This window comes from Phyllopteryx taeniolatus, chromosome 9 (genome assembly GCF_024500385.1).
Source record: "Phyllopteryx taeniolatus isolate TA_2022b chromosome 9, UOR_Ptae_1.2, whole genome shotgun sequence".
Lineage (NCBI taxonomy): Eukaryota > Metazoa > Chordata > Actinopteri > Syngnathiformes > Syngnathidae > Phyllopteryx > Phyllopteryx taeniolatus.
In genome coordinates this window covers 7,027,399-7,053,731 of record NC_084510.1, presented here as the reverse complement: position 1 = coordinate 7,053,731, position 26,333 = coordinate 7,027,399, and the positions used below count along the sequence as shown (strand labels likewise).

Genomic DNA, 26,333 nt, shown 5'->3' with positions numbered 1-26,333 from the left:
CTGGGCCTGATCCTGCCCCTCGATTGATTGGGTGGGGTACTCAGCCGCCGCGGTGCGGCCACAGCAATTACAGGACACTTCTGTCAGTCTTTGTGCATGTAAAACTGTATCAATTCACTTGCATGTATCCGCAGACACACACCCTTAGGACTCTTTCACTGGGTCATGCACTTACTACGACAAATAACTCATGAATATTCAAATCACTTGTGTATCCCCTCACTTATACTCTGTGCTGTTGACTTCTATAATTCACATAATTAATGCCACCACACTTCAGTTGTACAGTCGGGTTCACGACCCTTGTCCTGCATGCTTTTTCTCCTGTCCTTGTCCTGTTCTATCTTGTCCTGTCCTTCCCTCACAGGGTGTAGCACTACAGCCCCATGCAACACTCATATTTAATGTTTCATTGTTGTAGATAATGTAATGATTTACTTCTCTCATCTTGTTTACAATTAGTGCTTTGTCTTTTGTCTTTCTCTATCCCTTCTCGAAACTTTGTTCTCTTCGACTAATCAAGTCTGATTCTCAATAAACCTCAATTATAATACCACAGCGGAAGCTTAAAAACTACACTGTGACACAGTAAAACTGTTCCGGCATGAAAGGGATACAGATTTTCCATTCTGCTTGACCTGTGGTATTAGATGTCCAGCATGGAGGGTCGAGCATGTCTAAGCCTTAAAATGAGTTAAGGCAGCGAGTGTGGGCATTTTTCTCAATGCGACAGTGTCCTTTCACGCATTTGTGCATTTTCAGATTACGTCTCTCAAACACCAGCTGAACAAACTGGGCCTTTTTATTTTATGGAGCATTGTGTGCCTGTGGTCTGAAAACGTGTTTCTCAAAATGGAGAATGACTTCTTGCACATTGCTGTGGAGACACCAAATATTAGGCCAAGTTTGAAAGTATTAAACTTAACACTTGGCATTGCCATCAGATGTGGGTATACAGTTGTACTTCGACAGGATGTGACATGACATTATGCAAATGGACAACACTGTCATCTTTTTTATCTTTATTTTCACTGTTAGTGGCTTTAATTAATGGATTTACATATAGTTAAAAAAAAATAAAGTTTGCCAGACAAAGTTACACTGCAGGCGGCAAGGGCAGGGTGGACACAGTAACTTGTTTGAGGGGACTTTGCCGGTGAATGCCCGTATGCCCGTATGACGTGGAAACTGTAAATAGATCAATGAAGCCAATCACTCCCGTGCAAATAGCTGAAAAGCCCAAGTGTATGGCATGATGCTAGCTTTATTTAAACTGGGCCCTGATCCTTATTTTGGAAAGCACATCATTATTTAGTATTCAAATGACACAATTGAGCCTTGTACTCTGTCTTGTTGGTGGATGGCTGAACACTGGATACGGTGGAATCCAGCATATTCGCAATTCAGCATCCTATTCACAGATATTTTTGATTTTTTTTAATGAGTATGTCTTTTTTATTTTTATTTTTTCATAGTTATAATGGCCTACTGGCCGGTCTATTCAGCTGTGTGACTTACCCAAACGGTTTCTGTACACATGACAACATCACTGCATCACTTATTCAGGTAGGATGTATTGGGGAAAATCTCTTACCTTATTGAAGGTCTCGCTTATTCAAAGCAATCTTCTCTTCTATTGTTGGTAAAACACTGAATGCCCCCTACACGAAAAAGATGGGGAAAAGCTAAGGTAAAACTTGTCAAAGCAACCAACTTGATTCCTTATTATATATATATATATATATATATATATATATATATAAAGCTTTTGGGGCATCTCCCTTTGCAGTTCCTTATGTTTATCCTAATGTGAACTTAAATACAACATTATACAAATTCTTGCATTTGTACCAAACTAGAACTGCATATATTGATTCCAACAAATTAAATATGTGTGGGTAATTTGACAAAGAAATCATCATATCCCAGAAAGAAATACCCAATCCCTAGTGGTTAATGCATTTTGCCAGTGTGTGATGCGTTTGACAGTACTGATGTGTTTGCACAAGAATTTCCCAACTGAGCACTCAACTCAAAAAAAGGGGAAAAATGAAGGAAACAAAATCATATTTTTATGGAAAACTTAAAAGTCACTGTGGGGTTAGATACCGGGTGCATTTGAATAAAAGCATTAAAGCGTATCCAAATATGGAGGGAGGGGGGGAAAAAACTCACCACCCAACCTTTTCCCCGTTTTGTCATACATTTGTCAGTCAAAAGTGTGACCATGAATTTGGTACTTATCTAAATTAGACATTTGAGCAAAAACACACCAACAAGAATCTATTACAGTATGTCCAAAACGAGTTGACAATAACAAAACCTGGATCATTCCGACCCATATACCCTATTATTGTGATGAATGATACTTCAATTAACACATCATCAGTTGAATCGTAAATCAATGGCAAGTGGTGACAAATGAAATGAATTAATTTCCAGCTTCAAACTACTAAACACCATTAATTCCCACCACCTGAAAGAGCCCTGTGAGCTAAATGAGTACATAACGCATAATATAAATTTAGAAAGATGTTCCATCATTTTAATGAAAGCAAATTGGTATTTGCTTCAGACAAACGAGCAACAACTGTATCCTGATAGTAATGGTATGCGTGTTCTCTGTGTACTGTAAAGACAACAGCGTAAGACCTAATGAGACCAAGATAATTGCCTCGAATTCAAACAGTAAAAGGCTGTAATGTTCCCATTTAGATCGGTAGGGGAGCAGGTAACACAGGGTGAGGATATACAAGTGGATGTTGCATCACCCAGCTGAGGCAGAACATCACACACTCCGATATGGAAATTTTAGGGAATGGACCAAATTATTGTTGAGATAATTATCCCCCTAGGTGGGTTAGCTGAATGCTCTGTTAGACAAATAAATTACTAATATCAATCAAAATTCAACAAAGACAAAGGAGCACATTAAGATGTTGTTAATATGGTGCATTAAAAAATGTAAAACATAGAACACAATCAGTGAGTGCAAAAGATTTGGTTATTTGGTGATCCAAATCAATTTGATGAAGAAAGTAGAGATGAACTATTGTGGTTCTATGTTGTGTTTACACAGTGGCGTGTAAAAGGGGGTGGGGGGGGCAGACACTGTAGTGGCCCCAGGCATCCACCTATACATTTTCCCTTGCAAGCGTTGTTAAGGAGGGACGATAAAACTTTGATCCGATCTCTCACCCACACCGCCCCCCGCCCCCACACCCCCTCGACAATCGGTTTTCGATGGTAATGGACAACTGTGTTAAAACTACAGCAGGTGCACACAGACTCATTAAACCCATAAACCTGTGAAGAGGACTTCTCTCTTTAGGAATGGGCAACAGCTTCACAATATGTTCTCTTGTCCCAGATTTCTAATCAATGGGAATTGCTTTGTTCTAAGGTTATATGCTTATATGTATTGATACCCCTCCAGAAATGAACCCTATCCCAACAATGGGCTCAAGGTCCTCTAATGGACAGGCTCTCATCACGTTTCACACTGTGCAGATAAAAAGATGAGAGCTCATGAATATTTACATTAAGTAAGATATTCCATTAATTTCTCTAAGCACTCTTGATACTGTCTGCGGTGGCTCATAAATGAACTTCACAAATCACCATCATATTAATTTATGCTAAAATCAATACCCCCTTTTACAGCCATTTCACTCCAGGAGTGGGGCGCCCATGTTACACCTCATCATTCTGTATGAACAACCTATTGGGGGGAAAGCGATCGAAAAAAAAAATAGGACAACTGCAACAGCAGAGAAGACGGCAACACTCATGGTCACGTACAGTATTATGTTAACATTGTCCAGTTCTGTAGACATAGGCCTCAACTAGAATTTTATTGCAGTGTAAAACCCACCATATGTTCGAATGTCCACCGATTTTGTAATATAAGTAACTTAAGTTGTAAAGCAGTAATCTTTGCAGAGCTGCCAACCAATAGAAATTCACTTCCACAACAATGTGTCCAAATTTGGCTGAATTTCCATATTTCAAAAACGTTACCACGGGACAGTTATTGCAGTATATTATGTAATACGACAAACACAATTCTGCATACTGTTTAACTGCGCAACATAATCATTACTCTATAATCGTAATTGTTACTACATTGTGGCTTCGATATTTGTTATTTTAGTGCTTTTATTGCCTCAACCTTGTAATGGCAGACACAGTTGTAGCCTGAATCAATATATATGAGACGTGCCATCGTCAAAAAATATCCGTCTATGGATTAATTCGCCTTTACCAATTCTGTTTTCAACCTTGGTTTAAAAAAGGCTATTTAATCAGATTAATCTGATCTCAAAAGTCAAGTAAAACGTAGCACTCTATTTTGCAACAAAACAAACAACACTGCTCATAGAATAAATTGGATAGTTGATGCATGGACAACAGTTTAGATTTCTATTTTGTGAATGTACTTGGATGTCTTCTCTTGCATGCGATTTATATTATATACAGTATTTATATTTTCTGTATCCACTATTGTTACTGAAATGATAGAAATTTCCCCATTGTTTGACTAATAAAGGTTCTTATATTACAAATATTTATTATTCATAATAATAGACTTTTAACCTGACCCTGTTCTCAGATTACTTCTCCAATGACGCGTTAATTCATTTCCAGTTCAGAGGTCGCCTTGTGAGGCCGTGAATTACTTTACATTAATATCTCCAGACGCGTATTAAAGGTGCAGTGTGTAGTGTGGAAACAGCTAGCAAGATTTGAATGTAGCATCACTTCACTACCTCCCTCCCTCTCCCCCCTGGCCGAATCCACGCCTCTCGCAGGCGTGCACGTGCGAGTAGCTTGTAGCAGCATCTTTGCCATTTTCAACATGTCTTGTTCAAAAAATAAACAGATTTTGTCATATTGAATATAAGTGGAAAAGTCAATTGTGCGCATTATACATAGGTATAGAGGAACATGGAAAAAAAACTTTCACGTTTTAAAAATGTATGCCGCCATCAAGAGGTTATGAAAAAGTTGTATGCTTTTATTCCAATATACTAATTAGGATGCGTGCAGAGACAAAAAGATAACAATAGACACTCAGAACTCAAAGACTGATGACTGAACAACAACCATCATTAATTTATTTATGGTTATGTTTTGTTTAATGATAATGCTTTGTTTTCTGATTTACAAAATAAAAGTAGAGCTGTGAATTTAAAAATAAGAGCAAGTAATTGGAAAGTAAGAAGTGGTTAACTTCAGAATAATTGTTTGAAGAAAAAAAACCTAACAAAATACAGATAATACTTAATGCTTTGTGATATGGATAGAGGCAAAATCATGCATTGTAAAAATGCATTATACATAGATAGAAGGGTTTTCCAGAATTTTGAGGTCAACTTTTCAAATTAAACTCTTTCACTCTAATTTGAAGGCATGTTTTATGTAGAGAATATCACACACACACACACACACACAAAATCATTCCCCCAAAAGGCCATTTTTTCGGACACACACAAAAAAAAAATTCCCCGCAACCCAATATTTGATTATCAAAATTCTTAGTGCGCTGTTTTCAGGCTGAAGTGGGCATTACAGATTCAGTATTTTGACATAGTCATTTTTGGGAAATCTGGTCATGTTGTTCTTTCTAGTTTCTCGTTGACAAGGGCACATATAGCAAATACACTGTACATTGGCAGCATCATACGAAAGATAAGAAACGAGGACATTTAATGACAAACATTTACAGACTACCCACAAGTTGTCTAGTTAATTTTTATTGTGTATGTGCGTCTGAGGGCCCTGTGAGAGCCCCAACTGTCCTGTTCAATCTTAAACAGACAAGAGCAAGCAGAACTTATGGGACATGGGGGGCACCTAAAATGAAGAACATACAGCATTTATAAGTATTGTAAACTAATATGTTTGGACTTCATCACATTTAAAAGAGAACACTGACAAATTGTTTGGCAATGTGAACTTTTGATATCACTAATACAATAAACACTTGATAGAGCTGATACTACACATCATGTATGCATTAATTAAGTAAACAACCAATTATTTAGAAGCTGAAAATGATAGAATAGGATTCAAAGAATTTAAAGAAAAACAGTCTATCTCAGTTTAATTTTCAAAATTAGGGTACAGTTGTAAAAGCCCGGCAGAATGTACTGTATGAAACAACAACACCTCAACCTTCAAGGAGCAGCATTAGATGAAGAGTGATGTAAACAGCGCCAATGTGTTATTTTCTACTGATATGAACCTTTTAAATAGACCACAGGATGCTCGTAGGGGCTATAGGGTAGAGAGACATTAGGTGAGGAGAATGAGGGACAAATTGTGGGGTCAGAGGAAGTACGAGACAACAGAGCACAAGTGAGACCTCAGGAAAGCAAACATGGTATTAGGTTTCAAAGACAAGGGGGGGAGACATGCATTCCATTGTTGAAACCAATTATCAATGGAAAATAATAACAACAGATGGATCCAGAGCAGTCAACTTGTGCAGGAGCACCAAGGTGATGAAACGCGAGAGTACTGTTGGGGGTGAGGGGAAGTAGGCTTTCTTGCACACAACACACGAACAAAACGCACGCATGCATACACGCACATACACCAGATGTGAATTTCCACAAGGACAGGTTAATATATGCACTGCTCTGTTTCCCCTACTTGTGCCGCACGCCTTTTGCGCCTGACGATGGCAGGGCAAACACCTCAATTTGTTAATAATGATGGTGTCTTGTCTCTGCAAAAAGGAAGGCATATGTTACACACAAGTCAAACAACCTCCTGAAATGGATTACCGTCATTTCTTGTGTATAATGCGCACCCATGTATAACATGTAAAGTTGACCTTAAAATTCTGGAAAACCCTTCTACCTACGTATAATGCATTTTTACAATGCACAATTTTGCTTCTACTCATATGATCAAAATGAAGTATTATCTGTATTTTGTTAGTTTTTTTTCAAAGAATTATTCTGAAGTTAAGCACTTTATTTGAACACATAAAACTTTATTTTTATTTACTTGCTTTTATTTTGAAGTTCACAGCTCTACTTTTATTTACAAAATGAGAAAACACAGTTGTGCTCATATGTTTGATTACCCAGGCAGAATTTGTAAGATGGGTACAGTTTTTAAAAGAAAACATGAAGGACCAGGCGAAAGACATTTTATTTTATTTTAATGGCATAAATATCCAGAAAACCATCCATTTTCTGAGCCGCTTCTCCTCACTAGGGTCGCGGGCATGCTGGAGCCTACCCAGCTATCATCGGGCAGGAGGCGGGGTACACCCTGAACTGGTTGCCAGCCAATCGCAGGGCACATACAAACAAACAACCATCCGCACTCACATTCACACCTACGGGCAATTTAGAGTTGTCAATTAACCTACCATGCATGTTTTTGGGATGTGGGAGGAAACCGGAGTGCCTGGAGAAAACCCACGCAGGCACGGGGAGAACATGCAAACTCCACACAGGCGGGGCCGGGGATTGAACTCAGAACTCAGAACTGTGAGGCAGATGCTCTAACCAGTCGTGCACCGTGCCGCCTGGAATAAATCTATATATCCATCCATCCATCCATTTTCTGAGCCGCTTCTCCTCACTAGGGTCGCGGGCGTGCTTGGACCCTATCCCAGCTATCATCGGGCAGGAGGCGGGGTACACCCTGAACTGGTTGCCAGCCAATCGCAGGGCACATACAAACAAACAACCATTCGCACTCACAGTCCCACCTACGGGCAATTTAGAGTCTCCAATTAATGCATGTTTTTGGGTTGTGGGAGGAAACCGAAATGCCCGGAGAAAACCCACGCAGGCACGGGGAGAAAATGCAAACTCCACACAGGCGGGACCGGGGATTGAACCCCAGTCCTCAGAACTGTGAGGCAGACGCTCTAACCAGTCATTCAATAAATATATATAATATAATAAAATTAAACTGTCAAGCATTTCAGAAAACCATTATCACTAAACAAAACATAACCAAGATGAAATTAATGATAGTTGTTGTTCAGTTATCAGTCGTGTTTTAATAAAAAAAACAATATTTCACAAATTCTGCCTGGGTATGTAAACTTATGAGCACAACTGTACATATATGCAGTCATATGTACCCCTGTCATATTGGAATCAAATTGTCGGCTACACCTTTTTCATAACCTCTAGGTGGCGGTGGCATACTAGAATCAAAGTGTACACCTTTTTCATAACCTCTAGGGGGCGGTGGCATATTGGATTGAAAGTGTAAATCTTTTTCAGAAGCTCTAGATGGGGGCATACATTTATAACATTTTCTCCTATACTTATGTATAATGCGCACCATTGACTTTTGACAATTTGGGGGGGGGTGCATTATACACGACAAATTACGGTATGTTTGAGTTCTGAGTGTCCATTGTTATCTTTTTGTCTCTGCAAGCATCTTAAGTAGTAGCAAATCGGGGATTTATTCTCTACTTTTTTTCAACACTTGAACTATTAAAATGTTTTCTTAATTTTAATAAACCTACTATTGTTTGTGTTTGTATGTTTTGATTTGTACTTTATCGTTGATCATTTTAATGGTTTGCTGTTACAGAGTCAGTGACGTAGAATTATGATTAAGATTATTATGATGAATGGTTTATTGATAGAATTAATGGTGTTTGTTAGCCCTTGGTGGGTACACGCACAATTGAGTCCCATTGAAATTTATCCTGGAATTCCTTCTCTTTTCCAAATACGTACTTATCCCACGTCACAAGAGTTTTTCATGAAATCATCACAGACAAGCAGATGCAAATTAGGCAGACCTCAATGACTGACTTCATTCACAGATTTCCCATATCAGTCAGACTGACAGGCAACAGAGGTTGTTGTAAGTCAAAACAAAACTGATTCTCTGTGTCTTATCAAGGGTGGGAGATGTCTGCATATATCAGGATGAAAGATATGCTCGCTTTCAAAAGGATCAGTCTAAAGCATAATTATCTCCCTATAGGCCTCAATCACCAATAGCAGTATAGGGGAGGGAATTAATAGTTTCTACTTGAAAAAGCTTTTTTTGTTCTTTTTCTGGCTCAAACGTGATGAGTTCATCAAATGATGTAAGAATTTATGGAGCTCCAAGTACAGTAAATTTCAGAGGCACAGAGTAAAAGGTTATGTGCAGAGCATGGACTCTTGCCATTAAAAGCTTGATTTGGGATCTTTTATAGGTAGCTACAAGCTCTAAAGGCTGACGCACACCAAGCGACGTGGCTGAACCAGACTGAACTGTCGTTCAGTGTACATGGTTTGACAACTGGTTTCATGAGTGCTGATCAGTCTCTCACTGCTGATTCAAAATTCGAATTGCCAGCAGATAACGTCGCAGCGCGAAGTGAAGTGGATTAGAATGAATGAAACAGAGTAGGAAATTAAAACATTTTTAATTTCATACAGTATTTTTACTGTTACGAAACCTTTTCAAAGGATAGTAGCATAAAAGTACTTTAACGGGGGGAAAAAAATCATCTGAAACGTCAAGATTTAATTAGCTTTTGAAAAATAATTGCCATTAGCAAATCCCATCAAGTAAGGTTGAGGCATTTTTTATGGTCAAAAAAAATAATAATAATAATCTTAGTTTTGAACAATGAGGAGACAAAAGGTTTTCAAACAGGAACTGACAGGCCATCAGCCATTTTAGTGCACTGACACAGAGGTCGAGTTAATTAGACTATTGTCATTTTAATCAGGGCAGTTCAGTGGCCATCACTTCCTAAAAGAGCCAGAGGACTTAAAACGGCTGAGGGATTGTTGGGTATGTGTATGAATGTATGTGCATGTGTGTGTTGGGCCTGGGATGTCACCAATCTATGGGTTATGGAGTATGGGCTGGTTTTCTCACATGCTTAGAACATTAATGAGCTGGAGACACACCAAGGAAACAAAGGAGCCTGGAGGATCACCAGGGGAAACTACTCGCCTCTGCTCTACTCATGTCTCTGTTCATTTGAAAATAATTTCAATATCAAATATTTGAAATAATTTGCTTCTCCCAGACTATCAGATTTTAAATTGGAAGTCTTTCATGTCTATGTTATTGTAGTTAATCACGAGCATGACCATTTGAAAAAAAATATATAGCCACGTCAAGGTGCTTGCCCATACTACATCAATGCTGTATTTTTATTATATTTTAATATATTATTTATCTATTTATACATACATGTATTTTACAAAAAACTGGGGGGAAAAAGATTACTGTAAAACACATTTAGCAGGTGGCCACAAAGTACAGTTGTGGTATCACTGTCCAAGTGGCCTCAAAGTATCGTTTGAGATTACAATCCACAATTTTGGATGAAGGATCCTTTTCAATGGGATGCTACAGGGTTTGTGGTTAGTAAGGCTAGCCTGTATATTCCTCTTTGGAGGAATTAATTTCAGTAGCTATTATGCTAGACAATCGTCTCTGAGAAAAGAGAGAGAGAGAGAGAGAGAGAGAAAGCGAGAGAAGGGGGTTGAAACGCGCATCTTGACACCGTCCAGCTGTTTGTCATTCTTCCCCGGACACTCCATTAGTCCTTGGCAACCCCTGGCTCAAGCAACACAACCCCACCATCGATTGGACCCACCTGTCAATGACTGGTTGGAGTCCCTTCTGCCACTCCCACTGTCTTCTCTCGGCCATCCCGCCCTCTAGCAAACCTCAGCCCCGTTACCCCAGTTGATCTCTCCCGGGTACCAGAAGAATATCATGACCTCAGTAAGGATCTTGGCATCAACCCCCCCGCCCCCATTTTGAGTATCTTGTCATGCCCTTTGGATTAACCAACACCCCCGCTCCTCCGTGATTACAGCAAAGTGGCCATCCCTCTTACCAGCCTCACCTCCACAGGCTCTCCCTTCCAGTGGACTCCTGCTGCGTCCCAAACCTTCGAGCGCTTAAAATAATTATTCACCCGTGCCCCCATCCTGAGACACCCCGACCCCTCCCTCCAATTCGTAGTGGAGGTTGACGCCTCAGACACTGGAGCAGGGGTAGTTCTCTCCCTGTGCCTTCTTTTTCCATTGCCTCGCTCCATCAATTATGACGTCGGAAATTGGGAGCTGCTAGCCATCGTCTGGGCTCTAGAAGAACGGTGGCATTGGCTGGAGGGGACCGTTTCCCCGTTCATCATCTGAACCGACCATAAAAATCTTGCTTTCCTCCATTCCGCTAAGCGGTTGAACCCCCATCAAGCTCGTTGGGCATTAATCCTCAGCCGTTTCAATTTCAGCCTCTCCTTCCGCCCTGGTTCCCGTAACGGCAAGCCTGATGCCCTCTCTCGCCTCCATTCCCCCCACCATTCCAGCCCAAGTGAACCAGAGCCCATCCTTCCTTCCTCCTGCTTCGTCGGGGCGGCTGGAACAGGTGGAAGGAAGCTCAGAAGACGCACCCAGATCCCAAGACCGGACCTCCTAACCGGCTGTTCGTGCCCAAATTTGCATGCTCTGACGTCCTTCAGGGGGCCCACAACTCTAAGCTCACCTGTCACCCCGGAATCACCCCCACCATCCATTTCATCCAGCAACACTTCTGGTGCTCACCCTGGCTAAGGACACACGAGTGTTCGTGCTAGCCTGTTCCGTCTGTGCTCGAGGTAAAACTTCACATCGACCCCGAGCTGGTCTGCTGCGGCCCTTACCTATTCCAAGTCGCCCCTGGTCCCACATTGTTGTTGGTGGTACACAGCTCTGCTCTCATGGCTTCATCTCTTGTTGCTAATTGTTTCCGGACTCTCCGCAGTGATACTTACCTTCATATGTGCTCTTCCAGGATTCCTCCCATGTCTCCAGCTTCGCTGCCCACTCTAACCACGCCGTCAAATCCTGCTACCTGCTCCCGCTACCATCTCCTGACTGTTTCTTGTTCCCGCGAGCCACCATCACGCCTCGGAAATACACACCTTTAGCGTTTAATACACACGTTTAAATTACTGAATTCATTTTTTTCTGGAAAGCTGCACAAGTGTTTACCTTTGTTCTTTCGCTCCACTCCTCACTCTTTGTGCAACCCACCTCTACCCTCCTTGTACTGTATGTCTGTGCACAAACAAAGTTCCAGCTTATGAAGAACTGGTAATAACCACCAAACCTATATTTTTGTATTGGCTACTACAACCCCAATTACAATGAAGTTGGGACGTTTTGTTAAACATAAATAAAAACAAATATTTTTTAATTTGAAAATGTTAAAATATGTTGATTGGAAATGTATCAAACATGAACATACAGTACATACCAGAGGTGGGGGACTCAAGTCGTGACTTGGACTCGAGTCGACACGAGTCGCTCATTTTATGACTTGCTCAAACTGACTTAGATTTGGCATTCATGAGACTCGACTTGACTTGGACTTGAACTACATTACTTGACAAGACATACTGTCAGTATAATGTGTCCTTTGGTTTTGAAAGAAAAGCTATTATTTGTGTCTTGTGTGCCACCAATCTGGCCAGTACATATAGGCTTTGTCCCCTCAATAGCTAGGCCACAGACGAGGGCTGAGGTTGCCTCATTGAGCAAGGATCACGGACGAAACTTCAAGAATGATTACATTTGGATACACGGTTAATCTTTTGGACGCAAACAGGGAAAAAAACAAGAGCGACATGCAAGGTTTGCAGCTCAAGGATAAAAGAAAACTTTGACAAGGTGTACATTCCCTTCATCTGTCTCACGCAAGTAAGCTAGCTTTACATTGGCTCGCTAATAACTGATCAAAGCCAGTTATGCATTTACGTGAGAAGACAAAATGCGAGACATAACGGGCACCGGAATCTAAAAATATATATTATTAAACAAATGAGATTGTAATTTTAGCATTGATAAATACATTGATCGACTTTTCTCGTAGCAGCATGTCCGCCGTATTGGACGTAGCAAGTCCGCCCATAAACGAATAAAAGTAAATGGATTGAACTTCATAAAGTGACCATTTACAATGTGCGCAAAGTTAACTCCACTCATTCACCCATTCACACATGCATATATTTAGGAAACAGATTTGCACCAAAAACAACATACAGTGGGTACGGAAAGTTTTCAGACCCCTTTAAATTTTTCACTCTTTGTTATATTGCAGCCATTTATTAAAATCGTTTAAGTTCATTTTTTTCCTCCATGAATGTACCATATTTTAAATAAGGTGCACTTAAAAGTCTTAAAGGTGCACTTAAAAGTCTTAAAGTTTCTCCAAAATGGACAGGGCGGTTTACAATGCGGCGCGCCTTATGTGTTCACAGAGTTCCAAAATCTATAAATGTTGTTGTGTGAGGAGCACTCCGCTTGACTGACTGGGAGCATTTCCTGCCGACACACTGCTTATATAGAGGAAAGGCGGACGTGACTGAGTATAGCATGCGGACGTAAAGGGGGAAGGGTGACCGTGAAGGAGGACGCCCCTGCTTATTTCAGCAAGACAATGCCAAACCACATTCTGCATGTGTTACAACAGCGTGGCTTCGTAGTAAAAGAGTGTGGGTATTGCCTGCAGTCCAGACCTGTCTCCCATTGAAAGTGTGTGGCGCATTATGAAGCGTAAAATACGACAACGGAGACCCCGGACTGTTGCACAGCTGAAGCTGTAGATCAAGCAAGAATGGGAAAGAATTCCACCTACAAAGCTTCAACAATTAGTGTCCTCAGTTCCCAAATGTTTACTGAATGTTACTTTAGACATTAAAGACATTAAATATCTTGTCTTTGTAGTGTATTCAATTAAATATACGTAGAACATGATTTGAATGAAAATCATTGTATTCTGTTTTTATTTATGTTTAACACAATGTCCCAACTTCATTGGAATTGGGGTTGTATATCCAGGAGGTAGACATTCTTTAAAGACACTGTAAAGTGAACTTTACTTTACTTTATAGATGTTTGAAGATAATTGGTGAAAACATGCAAAAACTTCAATTGTTGAGATACAATGTTCAACTAGTTTTCACTGTGTAAAAGTAGCTCACAGAAGTTAAAAGTTTGGAGAGCACTGGTGTAGTTGTAGCAAAAGTGGTAAAAAACTAATTTATTTTATTTTTATCACTGACCTCAAGAGATTGAATTTTTAACATACAGAGGACAATCAAATTTGACTTGACAACATGCTAGATTTCCGAGTGTCTGTCTATGACTATAGTAATAGTTCTGTAAATTCAGTTTTAATTAATCATCAATATCTCACAAGGACTTAATATTAATCTGTACAGAAATTATCCTCTTTAAATAATTCAGCATCTATCTTAATAATTCAACGAAAAGGAATGCAGAGCTAAGATGAGTAAAAAACGGGAGATATTGAAAATGAAGCCAAAAATGATCAATTACAGCACAAGTATCTTAACATCTTATGGAAACAAGAAATGTGTCAAATGATAATAACTGCTTGAAAACATGGATTGGTTCAGATTTAAAGAGGCTCTAAGCAGATATCCGTGTTTTGTTTCTAAATACATTAAATATGTTTGAAGTGCTGAAAACATATGCAAAGACAACAATATAGTGCTAAGCGTCTTTTTCACCGTTTGAATTTTCCTTTTTTTTTTATTTTGTGGGCGGGGCTAAAAACAGAGCCCCGTGACATCACGAGGCTGTAGTTAGCAAGCTAACGATGGCTACATCCCAAAAATGCGTCTTTGCTGGATGCCTCAATTTACAGGACAGCTCGGTGACGGTTTTTTAAGCTCCCAAAAAATGAGTAAATTAAAAAGCGATGGATTGACTTTTTAAAGACACATGCGGATGGCGAGTTGAACATCAACACTACCAGCCAACTCTGCAGTGCGCATTTTACGACGGGTGGTTTTGTAAACTTTCACCAGAATAGCTTCGTGGGTAACTTGATACGAGTGAATGGGGCAGTGCCAACTAACTACCTGGGGCTTCCTGCTACCCTGCTGCTGTCGTCATGTGCCGTGTTCGGCTGTGACATTATGTCACCAACAACGAGGGTAAGTTGACTTGTGTGCTTATTTTTATGAATATAGTAGACCATAACCATCAATTTTTTAAGTTAAGCCTACTAACGTGATTTTGCATCGTACAAGCTATCACCCCCTCAGTATGTTTGATTCCTTTTGGCGCATCCATTCGACACGCCCACAGCATCCAAGAGTTGACCCTTATTCAAGTTTTGAAACCTGATTTTATATACTTAGCGATTATTATTATTTTTTTAATTCATTCAAATTTGGTAGGCTTGTTAAAATTACTCTTCTCTGTGGTGTGTCGAATTTACATGCCATTTTGTGGGCCTGCTTAGTGACACTTTGAACAGTCACTGTAATTGTAAAAGCATATTTTTAAAATTCATTTGCATATTACAAGTCATGCTCATGAATAAAAAATAAATGTCATCTGTTTTGTAGTTCATAATACTGACATGTCAGTATCTTGGGAGCTGTATGTTATACAACAGCCAGAGCAGCCATTACGTTCCAATTTTTATAGGCATTGTAAAATATAGACACTATTTTTTGACATTTGTAGTGACACACTTCCTGTTACTTTCAGAGATATCCATCTCAAATTTTATTATTGCTTAAGGGATTAAGTTTTCATGAAATACCAACATATTCAAGATTATTTTGCCCTAACACAAAATAGTTCCAGAGTTGGACCTCTGATTACCAGGGTAATCTTCTGTGCATTTATAACACATTATTTTATTCTGACCAGATACACACTGACACAGTCTATCACTGTTGCTGCCTTTTTGTTTTTACTACCAATGCTCAGAGCAGCAAACAGACCTGTATGCAAATACTAAAAGCCATAATGCATTGCATTACTTGTGAGGACATTTGAATATTCAAATACTGTGTTTTAGATCTCGACATTACCATTTAAATTTCCATATATGTAATACAATAAATGTAGACAGTTTTGTTTGCCACATAAAAAAAAAAAAAAAAAAAAAAAAAGGTAGAAGCCATTGATAGTATTTTTTTCCCCCAACACACCATGAATTTCATTTGAACCTTGCTGTAGCATACACTGGGACACTGGCTTGGCTAAATATGTTATCGCCCACATGCATGCTACTTTAAAATTGACAAAGCGGATAAGCCATATTTACATTTGTGTTGCTGGGCTTTATTACTATCAGTAAAACTTCATCCAAGCTTTAATGGAAAGTTATTTGTGAGAACACCAAGCCTAAGGAAAATAGTTCAATTACACTCACAGAGAGAAAAACACTAATGTCACACTATCAAAATGGTAAATAATGTAGATTCTTGATCAGTCAGCAAAATATCTACAAAGGAACAGGACTACAAAGGATTAACCCATATGTGGCTAAAAAAATGTCAGATGGGTCAAAAGATCAGATCAACTTGGATAAATCCAACAAAAGCAGGATGGTTTTGACACTTTTTCCACAAAAATCAGGCAACGATATGACTTTGGAAGCAAGCTGCGACAGGCAGCAACAGCACCATGAATAGGATATGATCAGTACGACTCATAAAGGCAATTATTTGAAACTGAGAGACAGAGCGGCAAAAAGGGAAGAAACCTGTAGGAATTCAACATTTGATTCTACCTTGGTCATCCTGGTAGAATCGGGCATCCTTTGGTTTTAAGAAGTTTCTCGCTTTGAAAAAATAGCCCTCAAAATCCGAACAAGGAAGATGCAGAGCTGTAAACATGAACAGGGCATTTTTTTTCAAGCAGTTTTAGAACACATGCCAGAAAGTTGCAGCACAAATACAATGTATAAGTGATGTCTCAATTGCCACCTCACTTGAAAATAACAAGCACGGACAGTAGCACTTCAAGATCTGATTTGATCAACAAATTAGATTTGCATGCCGTATCAATGAGGCTTATGGAAAATGTACTTTTTAATTGCTTGTATACAAATATAGTAGTTGTTTCTCTGGTGTGCGGGCCCACTCATCAAGTCTGAAATGACACAAAAAAGTCTTTCTGAATGTAGCATTACTGTATGTAAATTATGTTTAATGATTTGTCCACTGCCAGCGCCAGATACATGTACTGTATCTGCACACAAATTGACAAGACGAAGATTGGTGATGACGTATTAACTCCATGACTGCTGTCCTTACGAGGGCCTGCTTCGAGTCGCAGTTCGCACTCCCTTTTTTAAGGCTAGTCGGCATGGTAACGAAAGCTATCCTTGGCATTGGCCACGCGGTATAGGGGCAGAGTGAGTAATGGTACATTTGCAGGAGATGCGACGGCTCCCTCAAAAGAGGCTAATTTCAGCAAGGTAAAATAATAATGTACTGCAATTCTTTCCTTCAGGTATTTTGACAAAAGCAAGTCACTGATGTATCATGAATACACCAGTAATGTTTTAAATTGTGAAAAACTTGCATCCTTTAAAAATGACCTCAATCGTGGCGACTAGAAACAGCTATGGTTCTAGCGGAAACGAAGGACCAGGGCTGAATCCATGTACGACTGCTGCTTGCTTCACAGAGGTTATCCAGTAAAAGCAAGACATTATGATTGTGTGCTACAGATGGTAGTAACTGAATATTGAAAGTAGCTTTATCGCATGTATTTTTGCAAGCATTCAAGATGTAGCGTAAAGTATGTACCACAAACTTCCTTCTACAGCAGAAGAAAATTAGTTATTAAAATAACTTAGAACTTAGATTCAAGAAGCTTTCTTGTATAAGTGTGGAGTGCATTTGCTCTCACAGTATACTGAAAAGGACATTGCCTTTGGCCTTGTCTCTTTGGAAGCCTACCTGTCACATGGTTGATTTAGCGCTCTTTGCATGCGATCAGAGCTAAAGAAAGCACTCCAGATGACAAAGTGACTTCAAGTGTCAAAGCAGCATATAAAAGCAGGCTCGTCCACTTCCAGACAGGAAGCTTGAGGCTGCCTTGTTTCATCTGCAAGCAGCATTTCTGCCTCCTCGCCTCACCATAACAAACAGGGATGTCCAGATACAGCTTTTTCAGTTCCGATACGACACCAATATTGCAGCCTTGACAATTGGCCAATACCGCTAGTGAGGCGAAACAATATCAGCACAAATCACATCTTTTTTCTTGTTTTCGTTTTGGCTTGTTCCGTTAGGGGTCGCCACAGCATGTCATCCTTTTCCATGTAAGCCTATCTCCTGCATCCATATCTCTAACCAACTGCCCTCATGTCTTCACTCACTACATCTATCAACCTCCTCTTTGGTCTTCCTCCAGCTCTTGCCTGGCAGCTCCATCCTCATCATCCTTCTACCAATATACTCACTCTCTCTCCTCTGGACGTGTCCAAACCATCAAAGTTTGCTCTCTCTAACTTTGTCTCCAAAACATCTAACCTTGGTCGTCCCTCTGATGAGCTAATTTCTAATCCTATCCAACCTGGTCACTCTGAGTCGAGAGAACCTCAACATCTTCATTTATGCCACCTCCAGCTCTGCTGTCTAATCCGTACATCATGGCTGGCCTCACCAAACTTACAAACTTTGCCCTTCATCCTAGCAGAGAGTCTTCTGTTACATAACACACATGACACCTTCCTCCACCCGTTCCAACCTGCTTGGACCCGTTTTTTTTCACTTTCTGACCACACTCACCATTGCGCTGCACTGTTTAGCCAAAGTATTTAAAGTCCTCCACCCTCGCCATCTCTTCTACCGCCAGCCTCACTCTTCCCCCCCCTTCCCCTCTCATTCATGCACATATATTCTGTCATCTTCATTCATCTCCTTTCCAGTGCTTGCCTCCACCCTTATAACTGTTCCTCCACCAGCTCCATGCTTTCACTGCAGATCACAATGTCATCTGCGAACATCATGGTCCACGGGGATTCCAGTCTTATCTCATCTGTCAGCCTATCCACCACCACTGCAAACAGGAAGGGGCTCAGGGCTGATCCCTGATGCAGTCCCACCTCCACCTTAAACTCCTCTGTCACACCTACAGCACACCTCACCACTGCTCTGCTGCCCTCATACATGTCCTGTACTATTCTAAAATACTTCTCTGCCACTCCAGACTTCCAGATGCAGTAACACAGTTCCTCTCTGGGTACTCGTGTCATTCTTTCTCGAGAGCTACAAAGACACAATGTAACTCCTTCTGACCCTCCCTGTACTTTTCCATCAACATCCTCAAGGCAAATAATGCATCTGTGGTACTCTTTCTATGCATGAAACTATACTGTTGCTCGCAAATACAGTACTTCTGTCCCGAGTCTAGCCTCCACTACTCCTTCCAATAACTATTGTGTGGCTCATCAACTTTATTCTTCTATAGTTCCCACAGCTCTGCACGTCACCATTGTTCTTAAAAATGGGCACCAGCACACTTTTCCTCCATTCCTCAGGCATCTTCTCACCCGCTAGGATTCTGTTGAACAATCTGGTCAAAAACTCCACAACCACCTCTCCTAGATGCTTCCGTACCGCCACAAGTTTGTAATCAGGACCAACTGACTTTCCATTTTTCATCCTCTGTAGTGGCTTTCTAACTTCACCCTTACTAATCATTGCCACTTCCTGGTCCACCACACTTGCCTCTTCTACCCTTCCTTCTCTCTCATTTTCCTCATTCATCAACTCCTCAAAGTATTCTTTCCATCTATCCAGCAGACTACTGGGACCAGTCAACACATTTCCATCTCTATCTTTAATGACCCTAACCTGCTTCACATCCTCACCCATCTCTATCCCTCTGTGTGGCCAACCTGTATAGATCTTTTTCCCTTTCTTTAGTGTCCAACCTTGCATGCATATCATATGCCTCTTGTTTGGCCTTTGCCACCTCTCCCTTTACCCTCTGTTGCATCTCCATGTATGCCTTTCTCCTCAGTCCTCTCAGTGTCCCACTTCTTAGCTAACCTCTTTCCTTGTATGATTTCCTGTACTTTGAGGTTCCACCACCAAGATTCCTTCTCCCCTTTCCTACCAGAAAGGCCTACCTGTCTTTCTGATCACCTTGGTTGTAGTGGTCCAGTCTTCTGGAAGTTCCCCCTGTCCACCGAGCGTTTGTCTCACCTCTTCTCAAAAAGCCGCACAACTTTCTCAGCTTCCACCACATGGTTCTCTGCTCAGCCTTTGTCTTCTTAATCTTCCTCCCCACCACCAGAGTCATCTTACACACCACCATCCTATGCTGTCTCGCCACACTCTCCCCTACCACTACCTTATAGTCAGTAACTGCCTTCAGATTACCTCGTCTGCACAAGATGTAATCCACCTGTGTGCTTCTACCTCCCCTCTTGTAGGTTACCCTATGTTGCTGCCTCTTCTGGAAGAAAGTGTTCACTATAGCCATGTCCATCCTTTTTGCAAAGGATGGACTACGCCCATCTGTGCCTCCTTCCTTTCCTGGATGCCGAACTTACCCATCACTTCTTCATCACCCCTGTTTCCTTCACCAACATGTCTATTGCAATCTGCACCAATCACAACTCTCTCTCTGTCTGGGATGTTCACAACTACTTCATCAAGCTCCTTCCAGAATGTCTCTTATACTTCTAGGTCACATCTTACCTGTTGGGCATAGCCACTAATTATACTGTAACACCCTCAATTTTAAGTTTCAGCCTCATCACTCGATCTGACACTCTTTTCACCTCCAAGACATTCTTGGCTAACTCTTCCTGTAAAATAACCCCTACTCCATTTCTCTTCCCATCTACACCATGGTAAAGTAATTTAAACCCTGCCCCTAAACTTCGAGCCTTACTGCCTTTCCACCTGCTCTCCTGGACACACAATATATGAACCTTTCTCCTAATAATCATGTCAACCAACTCCCAAGCTTTTCCTGTCATAGTCCCAACATTTAAATTCCCCACATTCAATTCAAGACTGTGTGCTTTCGTCTTTTCTTTCTGCCTCAGAAGCCGCTGTAGGTTACTGGCGCCGGTGGTGGACGTTGTTAACCCGGACCACGACTGATCCGGTATGGAATTCTTTGTGGAACGCTCATATTTGTTTGGCAAAGTTTTAAACCGCATCTCCTTCCTGACACAACCCTCTACATTTATCTGGGTTTGGGACTGGCCTACAGTTTGCACTGGATTGTGCCCCCCATCGGGCTGCATTCAGCACAAAGCACACATGTACTTATTTTGTATTATGCAATGTTAGAAACGGCTTCAATCAAGTGATATTACTCAACAGAGAACAATAGTTAGCAAGAGTAGGTATGAGAAAAACAAACCCATTTATCATTAACCAATGGGTTACATAAAGTTGATCCTTACACATAAGAATATATAATTATTGAATGAAATAAAAATTTCATTTACAAAATCCTGAAAAATAGCCTCAATTAAACCAGTAAAAACAAAACCTATGCATTTAAATTGCAACATAACCACTTTTTAACTTGAATAAATAACTTACATAAGCATATTCTACAATCGAATAGATTAAATAAAAAATAAATTTGAAAACCATAAAAATAACTTCAGTCAATAAATACAAATTATACTGTTAAAATGCAAAATAACAATTCAGTTGCAATGTCTCAGCTGACCGATTGCAGGCTCATTGGATTTACTCATTCGATCCTCGCTGAGATGGAAAACATGCAGCGGTCATTCGAAACAGTATAACCAAGAGTAAAAGTGTTGTACAACAACTTCTTGATATGAAAGAGATCCGTAAAAAGAGATCCACATCAGCTCACAACTCTGTTGGTACATGTAGATGATGAGGTTTATAATCATGGTTTATTACACAGCTTTTGTTTATTTGATGCAATCAAAAACGTAGTTTGTTGTTGCAGAATAATTACTAAATCTATGTTTTTCTAAGTAAATAAAGTGTGCAGGAAGTTTGGAACAGACGTCACACTCGCGCAAATTCGCACTCTCACAAGAGTGAAAAGACAGAAAAATGGTGGCCCCCATAATCAAGAACATGAAGACAGATGCAATGTTTTAAATTTTTTTTTTTTTTAATACTTCATAGATTTACGCAAACAGCAGCTGATAAAGGAGATATGCACGTTTAAAATATAACACAAAGTTTTGACAGGTTTTAGCTCACCTTTAAGGGAATGTTTCACATAATCTACATTGCATGTATAAAAAAAGAGACAGAAGTGGATCTTGGTTACTCAATCATCCATGGGGAAAAAACAAACAAACTGCAAAATAGCTTTGAATTTCATTTGTCTAAACTGAGGGAATGTCCTGTACCTGTGTATAATATTTCATCAATTGTGCATTTTCTCTGTTTTATCTATTTATTTTTAATTTTAAACAATTTTAACAAAACCACAGAAATCAAAGCTATCATATGCAAAACTGACTGTCATCAGAGAGAGGGTTATGGCTTATTGGATCCAATCTATCCATTTATGTAGTACAAATTCAAGATCAACATAAGGCCATTGAGACTGTGTCAAGTCAGTAGCGTCAACACCAGGAATGTTAAATTGGTGCCTTAAAATAATTATTTCTTTCCACTGAATACATTTACAGTATAACAAAATTACTTCAAACACACATCGGGCTCGTGCAATCAATGCACATTTATGAAGTTTTTGGTTTTTTTTGTCTATAATTTGCTGAGAAACTTCATTATTCAGATTTATTGAATTGTGAACATTCAGCTGTGGCTTTTCATAAGTAGTATAATGAGTCTTGAAGCAAATATGTATCCATTGTGTGTGGTGTGTGTGTGTGTGTGTGGTGTGTGGGTGGGGGGGATTCTAGATTTGTCATTTGCATCACCAAATAATGCAACTCTCATACAGAATATTCCATTTCCTGTACTATAAACATTCTTTTGAAGAAACCAAGTGACCTTTTATGGATCAGTTTCTTTTAGTGTAGTGTTTGTAAACTGGGAAAAAGAGGTAGGATGGTTTACAACATGAGTGAACACCGTGACTGCCATTTTGACCGGCCTCGTCAGACTACAAGTCAACATGTAGCAACACCGACATAGCAAGGAGGCACATTGCCGCGATGGGGTTCTAATATATTCAAAATACGGATCATTTGCTTAAGCCTTGCATCCAAGGATCATTCTGGCCTTCATTAGCTTCAATCTGACATGGATGAGAACAACATGCTATCTTGCCACATGAACATGGCTCAGCATCCCCCCCAGAATCCAAGCACTCAATTCCCTCCCCTTCTTTCTGAAATATGCACAGCCTATTCCTCTGTAAATATCACAGGTTGTTAGCATTCCAGAGAGAATGTTACATGGGTGTACACTTAGGTCTTAATTAGGGACACTATTTGATCATACAGCAGCTGGGCTTTATTAAAAGTATGGATTCACGTCGCCCTCAAGTCCCCTTGGCTCAGAGCTAACAAGAGCATAAGATTAATATGAATATTCACTATTTGATTGTGAAAACCTTGCTAGGTATTTATATACAAGAGTGTCAGAGCGATTACACATTTTACAATAAATTGATTTGTTACAATACCTGAGGAAATGTTTTAAAATTTCTTTTCTCTTATTATTATTTTTGTGTTTGTTTGACAGGCTGAAGGACGAATCACGTTTAGTCCTACAATATTGTTGATTTTAAGGTCCGTTTTTAAGACAAATGTGAAAAAGGTGATAATCCGTCATTTTTGTTATTGTTCTACAGACATGTATTAGTGTGACCCATGCTTGCTGCCACTATGTAACACCTTCGGTTGGTTCGAAAATTCTGACAATGTCATAGGGCTACATTTAAGGATTCATTATTAATACCACATAGTCAAATCTCCATACAATAAGATGAATATAAACTTGTAAGTTTTAACGTTTGACCACTCAGCACAACTTCTTACAGACTCCAGACTGGTCTTATGAAAACACGAAACTCACGACTTCTTCTTCTTTTCCTTTCGGCTTGTCCCGTTAGGGGTCGCCACAGCGTGTCATCCTTTTCCATGAGAGCCTATCTCCTGCATCCTCCTCTCGAACACCAACTGCCATCATGTCTTCCCTCACGACATCCATCAACCTTCTCTTTGGTCTTCCTCTAGCTCTCTTGCCTGGCAGCTCCATCCTCATCATCCTTCTACCAATATACTCACTCTCTCTCCTCTGGACGTGTCCAAACCATTGAAGTCTGCTCTCTCTAACTTTGTCTCCAAAACATCGAACCTTGGCTGTCCCTCTGATGAGCTAATTTCTAATTTTATCCAATCTGGTCACTCCGAGAGCGAACCTCAACATCTTCATTTCCGCCACCTCCAGCTCTGCTTCCTGTTGTCTCTTCAGTGCCACTGTCTCTAATCCGTACATCATGGCTGGCCTCACCACTGTTTTATAAACTTTGCCCTTCATCCTAGCAGAGACTCTTCTGTCACATAACACACCTGACACCTTCCTCCACCCGTTCCAACCTGCTTGGACCCGTTTCTTCACTTCCTGACCACACTCACCATTGCTCTGGACGGTTGACCCCAAGTATTTAAAGTCCTCTACCCTTGCCATCTCTTCTCCCTGTAGCCTCATTCTTCCCCCACCACCCCTCTCATTCATGCACATATATTCTGTTTTACTTCGGCTAATCTTCATTCCTCTTCTTTCCAGTGCATGCCTCCATCTTTCTAACTGTTCCTCCAGCTGCTCCCTGCTTTCACTGCAGACCACAATCTCATCTGCAAACATCATGGTCCACGGGGATTCCAGTCTAACCTCATCTGTCAGCCTATCCATCACCACTGCAAAAAGGAAGGGGCTCAGGGCTGATCCCTGATGCAGTCCCACGTCCACCTTAAATTCTTCTGTCACACCGACAGCACACCTCACCGCTGTTCTGCTGCCCTCGTACATGTCCTGTATTATTCTAACATACTTCTCTACCACTCCAGACTTCCGCATGCAGTACCACAGTTCCTCTCTGGGTACTCTGTCATAGGCTTTCTCTAGATCTACAAAGACACAATGTAGCTCCTTCTGACCTTCTCTGTACTTTTCCATCAACATCCTCAAGGCAAATAATGCATCTGTGGTACTCTTTCTAGGCATAAAACCATACTGTTGCTCGCAAATACTCACTTCTGTCCTGAGTCTAGCCTCCACTACTCTTTCCCATAACTTCATTGTGTGGCTCATCAACTTTATTCCTCTATAGTTGCCACAGCTCTGCACATCACCTTTGTTCTTAAAAATGGGCACCAGTACACTTTTCCTCCATTCCTCAGGCATCTTCTCACGCACTAGAATTCTATTGAACAAGCTGGTCAAAAACTCCACAGCCACCTCTCCTAGATGCTTCCATACCTCCACAGGAATGTCATCAGGACCAACTGCCTTTCCATTTTTCATTCTCTTTAATGCCTTTCTAACGTCCCCTTTACTAATCATTGCCACTTCCTGGTCCACCACACTTGCCTCTTCTACTCTCCCTTCGCTATCATTTTCCTCATTCATCAACTCCTCGAAGTATTCTTTCCATCTACCTAGCACACTGCTGGCACCAGTCAACATATTTCCATCTCTATCCTTAATCACCCTAACCTGCTGCACATCCTTCCCATCTCTATCCCTCTGTCTGGCCAGCCTGTATAGATCCTTTTCTCCTTCTTTAGTGTCCAACCTGCCATACATGTCATCATATGCCTCTTGTTTTGCCTTTGCCACCTCTACCTTTGCCCTGTGTCGCATCTCAATGTATTCCTTTCGCCTCTCCTCGGTCCTCTCAGTGTCCCACTTCTTCTTAGCTAACCGTTTTCCTTGTATGATTTCCTGTACTGTGAGGTTCCACCACCAAGTCTCCTTCTCTCCTTTCCTGCCAGAAGATACACCAAGTACTCTCCTGCCTGCTTCTCTGATCACCTTGGCTGCAGTGGTCCAGTCTTCTGGAAGCTCTTCCCGTCCACCGAGAGCCTGTCTCACCTCTTCCCGAAAAGCTGCACAACACTCGTCCTGTCTCAGCTTCCACCACATGGTTCTCTTCTCTGCCTTTGTCTTCCTAATTTTCCTCCCCACCACCAGAGTCATCTTACACACCACCATCCTATGCTGTCTAGCCATACTCTCCCCTACCACTACCTTACAGTTGGTAACCTCCTTCAGATTACATCGTCTGCACAAGATGTAATCCACCTGTGTGCTTCTACCTCCGCTCTTGTAGGTCACCCTATGTTCGTGCCTCTTCTGGAAAAAAAGTGTTCACTACAGCCATTTGCATCCTTGTTGCAAAGTCTACCACCATCTGTCCCTCCAAGTTCCTTTCCTGGATACCGTACTTACCCATCACTTCTTCATCACCCTTATTACCTTCACCAACATGTCCATTACAATCTGCACCAATTACGACTCTCTCTCTGTCTGGGATGCTCAGAACTACATCATCTAGCTCCTTCCAGAATTTCTCTTTCACCTCTAGGTCACATCCTACCTGTGGGGCATAGCCACTAATCAC

At 40.7% G+C, this 26,333-nt stretch overlaps 1 protein-coding gene across 15 annotated transcripts in view; it reads right to left on the bottom strand.

The window, feature by feature from the left end:
- The window catches only part of foxp1b (forkhead box P1b), a 241,910-nt gene that overhangs the window by 143,229 nt on the left and 72,348 nt on the right, over positions 1–26,333 (bottom strand). For 13 of the 15 annotated variants that reach the window (XR_009790041.1, XM_061783862.1, XM_061783858.1 and 10 more), the window contains one exon: positions 1,595–1,661. The exons of the other annotated variants lie outside the window; for them this stretch is intronic. The gene's annotated coding sequence lies outside the window, so the exon portion shown is untranslated. The remainder of the gene's footprint in view (positions 1–1,594; positions 1,662–26,333) is intronic. 15 annotated transcript variants of the gene reach the window in all.